Source organism: Orycteropus afer, unplaced genomic scaffold (assembly GCF_000298275.1).
Source record: "Orycteropus afer afer isolate SDZICR_OR568_19922 unplaced genomic scaffold, OryAfe1.0 scaffold00214, whole genome shotgun sequence".
Classification (NCBI taxonomy): Eukaryota; Metazoa; Chordata; class Mammalia; order Tubulidentata; family Orycteropodidae; genus Orycteropus; species Orycteropus afer.
The window spans coordinates 4,250,739-4,256,436 of record NW_006921801.1 but is presented as its reverse complement, the minus strand read 5'-3'; the positions used below and the strand labels follow the sequence as shown (position 1 = coordinate 4,256,436).

Sequence of the window (5,698 nt, the reverse complement as noted above, 5' to 3'; positions counted from 1 at the left end):
AGGGGAGCTGTTGCATGGGGGTAAGTTGTCAATGTCGTGAGACAAAATGTATGTGAACTGCTGTATGGAAAGTGAATTTACTCTGTAAATTTTCACCCAAATCACAATTTAAATAAATAAATGTTATTGAGCTTCTCCACTGCCTCCTGCCACAGATGTAGTCAATCTGATTCCTGTGTACTACATCTGGTGAAGTCCACATGTATAGTCACTGTCTGTGCTGCTGAAAAAAGGTATTTGCAATGAATAAATCGTTGGTCTTGCAAAATTCTACCATCCAATGTCAAGTATTATTTCTATCACCAAGGCCAAATTTTCCAACTACCTGTGATTCTTCTTTGTTTCTAACTTTTGCATATTCCAATCACCAGTGATAATTAACACATCTTGATTGCATGTTTGGTCAATTTCAGACTGTAGAAGCTGATATTAATCTTCAATTTCCTCATCTTTAGCTTTGCTAATTGGTGCATAAATCTGAATAATACTGTGGTGGCTTGCATGTTGCCATGAGGCTTGAGGCTGTGCCACCAGTGTTTCAAATGGCAGTAGGGTTGCACATGGTGCACAGGTTTCAATGCAGCTTACAGAATGAGACAGACTAGGAAGAAGGAAGAGGCCATCCACTTCTCAAAGAACTGGCCAGGGAAAACCTTATGAATAGCAGAGAAAACATTACTAGGCAACTTTATGAATAGCTCAGAAACACTGTCCAATACAGTGCAGGAAGATGAACCCCTTCGGTCAGAAGTCATTCAAAATACTACTGGGAAAGAGCCGCCTCATCAGAGTAGAACCAATCTTAATGATATGGATAAAGTAAAGCTTTCAGCCCTCCATTTGCTGATGTGGCATGACTCAAAGTGAGGAGAAAGAGGTGCAAATATCCATTAATAATCAGAACATGGAATGTATGAAGTATGAATCTGGGAAAATCGCAAGTTGTCAAAAATGAAATGGAACATATAAAGATTGATATCCTAGGCCTTAGTGAGCTGAAATGGACTGGTTTTGGCCATTCTGAATTAACCATATGATCTACTCTGCAGAGAATGACAATTTGAAGAGGAATGACGTGGCATTCATCATCACAAAGGATGTTTCAAGATCTGTCCTGAAGTACAATGCTCTATCAGTGAAAGGATAATATCCATATGGCTACAAGGAAGACCAGTCTTCTCATATAGGCTCTTTTGAATAGAACCTCAAAGAGTTACATTCCTCTTGGGCAGGCTCTGCTCTAGGTTTATCATTCTCCTCTCTAATTTACTCAAAGACTGTTATTATAGTCAGTTCCCCTAGAGTCAATTCCAACTCATGGCAACCCCATGTGTGGAGAGCAAAACTGTTCCATAAGATTTTTAAGTTCAAAGCTGTGCAGAAGCAGATCACCAAGCCTGTCTTTCGAGGTACCTCTAGGTGGGTTTGAACCACCAACCTTTAAGCTGGTAGTCAAATGCTTAACAGTATGCACCACCCTGGGAATCCTACTGAGACTAGGAACAACTTATGGTTAGTACAGCCAAAAAGCATAAAAGCAAAGTAAGTAAAAATTATGTTTTCAATAAATCATTTATTTTATTCAAAGTATTTTTTCAAAGCAACCAGTTTCATATAATGCGCCAAACCTGGAAAGATTACAACAAAAAATAGGTTGACTCCTAATTACTGGCCTTTTATAGTGACTTTAGGCAAAATCATTTATCATTATTTGTAAGATTGAGGCTGCCATATTCCTAAACCTATCCAGAAGATTAGGTGAGAATGAGGCAAGATATTCAGCATTTGCCAAAAAAGTATTTCTGAAAAATTGCCCAAAGCAAAATTTTGTATATTGGCCTCTATTTTCCTCTTCATTTCTAAATGGACTAATCCTTTGTTAGGAGAATACGTTCATATATCATTAAAAAATAAATAAATAAAAATAAATATATATACACACACACACACACACGTTACAAACCTTTTATAAATTATATATTTAGAGGGAAGCAGTTATTTTTTAAATAAACTATAACAAATAAATGAACAAAATCATCCTGTTTCATGTATTTGGGACATACCTAAAGGTTAACAGAAAAAAATACAGCTAACTGAACAGAGCACAGAAGACTAATAAATCACAGAAGATTAATAAATCATTCCATTCCAATCAAACTCCCATCTCACCCTTACAACTCTGAACCACAGAAACTATGCTATTTCCTTGACATTTTGTGGAAGCTGTAGTTTGGGGTGTTAGATTTGTTGCTTTTGTTTTGCAATTAATTGACCACTATGACTCAAGGAAAAATGATTAACAAATAAATAAAACTATTCAAGTTCACAATAAAACAAGGGTGGGTGAGGATGGGAGAATACAGAAAAATTATTCCAACTCCCCCCCAAAAAATGACACATGAGTGTATCTAATTAACACCCCAATTCATATATTCTGAAAGATGTTCATGGATGAGAATGACAGTTAACACTGTCAATGAGCCAGGGGCCGATGTTTCAAATATTAAAGAGAATCTGCTATTCTCAACATCAAGAATACAGCACTCAGTGCCTGGCAGATTGTTAAAAGTTTTTAGTGATAGAATGAAGTTACCATAGCGAAAGCTAAAATTCACAAGCATAAACATAGACCTAGTGCCAGTTTCATAAGAATGGAGACATACACTAACTTATACTAAACAGTTTCATCACAGCAGCAGACATGTTATTGTAGCTAAGCAATAAATCCAAATACTAGTCTTTCAATTCTGTACCCTTACAAGGTATCAGACTGCTTCATTTATTTGATGTAAAATCCTGTTTATTTAACAGACACAAACATACACATCAAAAAAAAAAATTTTTTTTAACTGAGGCTATAATAAACCAAAAATCAAACTCACTGCCACTGACTCACAGCAACCCCTCCTTGGGTTTCTGAGATGGTATCTCTACAGAAGTAGATTCCCAGTCTAATGGCACATTAAAACAAAAAAAAAGGAAAAAAGTTAAATGAGGTAGTTATATCCCTCCATGATTTAGCGTAATCTTAGGAATTTTCCTCTATGATCCTGTCTATGTTTGAAGTCTATCCACGGTCTCTTAAATCTCACAAAATTGATTGGGTGGGATTATGCAAATAAGGTGAGTAAAACTCTTGCAGGCAGTGGACAGTTATTATTCAAATAAAGTGCCTGTGCCTACAAAAGGGAATGATCAGTTTTGCCATCCCACTAGGTTTAAAAGAGCCAATCTCACAGAGGCTGAGGGGGAGGGACCTCACTACTATCAAGACGATGATCCAGAACCTTTGGAAAGGGAAGTGTTAGTGGGAGCTGGCACTGGCACTCACCGTGGTAACAAGAGTGACTGGGTTGTGGGTCACTGCTGCTCTGGGCTTGAGTTGACAGTTAAAGGTGAGGCCTGGCTGCCTGGAGCAAGACAGGGGAGGAGTCAGAATTGTTTGGAGTTAGCACAGTGTGGGTTTGCCTGCATCTACCCCTGTCTGTTGCAGTTCAGATCTCAAATGCTTCAGATCGTCAGTCAGCACCTCTGCCTGTAGGTTGTTGAATGCATGAAGGGAAAATGAGAGGAAAACATACTCCGTGCCTACCTACCAGAAGCACACATGAGTGTGTGGAATGCCCTGTGAAGGCTGCTGTGTCTAAGAATAAGGAGAACCTAGATCCTTCCAACCTAATGCTACCTCCCACACAGCCCTTTCTACTATCTACTGCCAGGGGCAAGTCCTGTATACTGAGAGCAGATTGAGAGATTGAGAGAAAAAAATGAGTTTACCGTCAGGTCAGATTTTTAGAATACAATGTTAAGGAAAGGACGGAAGTGGAAAATTAAGGGTATTAATTAGAAAGATATATATTCAAATCCACAATCAGAATAATGAGCAGGCTTTGAAGGAGATTTAAGAGTGGAAGCCCTTCATACCACAGTTATGTCCTTGTGGTCCATCACTGATCTGGTTTGGGGGTAAAGCTGAAGAGTATACACCAAGGGCAAAAATCCATCCCTGAAAGGGATATGAGTTGCCTTTTAACGGGCACGATTAGATCATCAACCTCTGTGGCATAGAGGAAAGGTAAAACGTTGACTACTATGATTGGGGCGATATGGACAAGGATTATCAGTTCCCCATCTTAGACTTTTGACCTGCTCTGGATTTCCTCTCAGCAATACAAGGCAGGATGAAGGTCAACTGATGGCACTAGACTTCATAACCACTGCTTTGTTTGAGATGGAAAAATAGAAACTATTTTTTTCTGAGAGATACATTAAACTATTTTCAAAAAGAAAAAAAGCAGTAGCAGAGCACATCCTCTGGACCCATGGACTCTACACTAAGAACACTGTAAACCCAGAAGACAGCTGTAATGCTGGAAACAGCGCAAGATGGCACAAGTAGCAAGAACAAGGAGATTGGAGCAAGACACCTGAGGTGTGTTTCCCCGTCCACGGAGCAAAGAGGCTGCAGCAGGATCACCCACGGAGCAAGAGAGCTGAGCACCTTTGGGCAGGAGGTTTCCTGACAAAGTAGGGTGTCTCCAGGCACTTATTTGTCAGCAAGGCATAAACTAAAAGTGTAGGTCAGCAGTGAGCAAAATCAAGAGTGAGGCATGCCTGTGGGCATGGCCAACAAGCAACCAAGAGGTTGGAAACCATTCTCCTGCCTCCTGAATTGTTCCTGTTACTTCCAAGTTGATCCTGATCTTGAACTGTGACATGTTACTTCCCTAACAAACCCCATAATCATTGAGTATGGACTAGGAGTTCTGTGGGGCCACTGCAATTAATTATAGAACACAGCAGAGAAATAGAGTGCTGTAGAAGGAATGGACGGCTGGTGTCAGAACTGGTTTTATTTAAAAAAAAAAAAAAAATGGGTGGAGAGTCTGCCCTTCACCTCCTAAGATTAAGCTTTGGGCTGATGCTGATTTTCTTTATCCTCCCTGAAGTTAGAGGATTTCTACAGCTACCGTATTTCACAGTGACAATATCTGCATTATCATATTTTTACGCAAATAACTTGTGCATTGTGTGTTTTTGGCCAACTGCGCCTTCCCCAAGAGTTTCTTTCATAAGTGTGCTATGAAATTTTTTTTTTTTTTTTTAACATGTTGCTGGAAAAACTTACCATAGAGCGTACTTACAAAAATACTTCTTGGGGGAGGGTGCAGCTAGCAAAAAAGAAAGTAGAACCTGTGCGTTACTTGTGTAAAAATATGGTGCTCCTTAAAGAAAATGATGGCAGTCAAATTTAATATATGACAAAGCCCTCATTTGACATGTCACCCTAACCCCAAATCTCATAGTTTGGGGTGGGAAGTGAGGGGAGGAATTACAATCTATGGAAGGAAAATCCCACAAAATCTTATCTACTGGTAGAAATTATAGAAAATAGACTCTTATCTTTCAGTATCTACTGGATGTGTTATCAGAGTCCCAGAAAATGGCATGAATTTTTTTGTTTATCAAAAGGGAACACAGAAGGTTAGAAACATGGGACTTGCTTGTTCATTCACTCTTTTAAGAATCAGTGGATCCTTGGAGAGAACAATCATGAGAGAATAGAAGGGTTGTGTATGCACAACTCAGGGGGCAGGAGTGCATGGAGGGAAGGACACAGGGAAGAGGTGACTATGGGGAGGAAGTGGGAGAGGAGCTGTTGCATTGTGGTAAATTGTAGTCAATGTCATGAGACAAA

The 5,698-nt window shown here is 39.3% G+C and overlaps 1 pseudogene; it reads left to right on the top strand.

Annotated features, from left to right (window-relative positions):
• LOC103203375 overlaps positions 1 to 4,196 on the top strand; it is a 15,441-nt pseudogene extending 11,245 nt beyond the window's left edge.
• Positions 4,197 to 5,698: the final 1,502 nt, after the last annotated feature.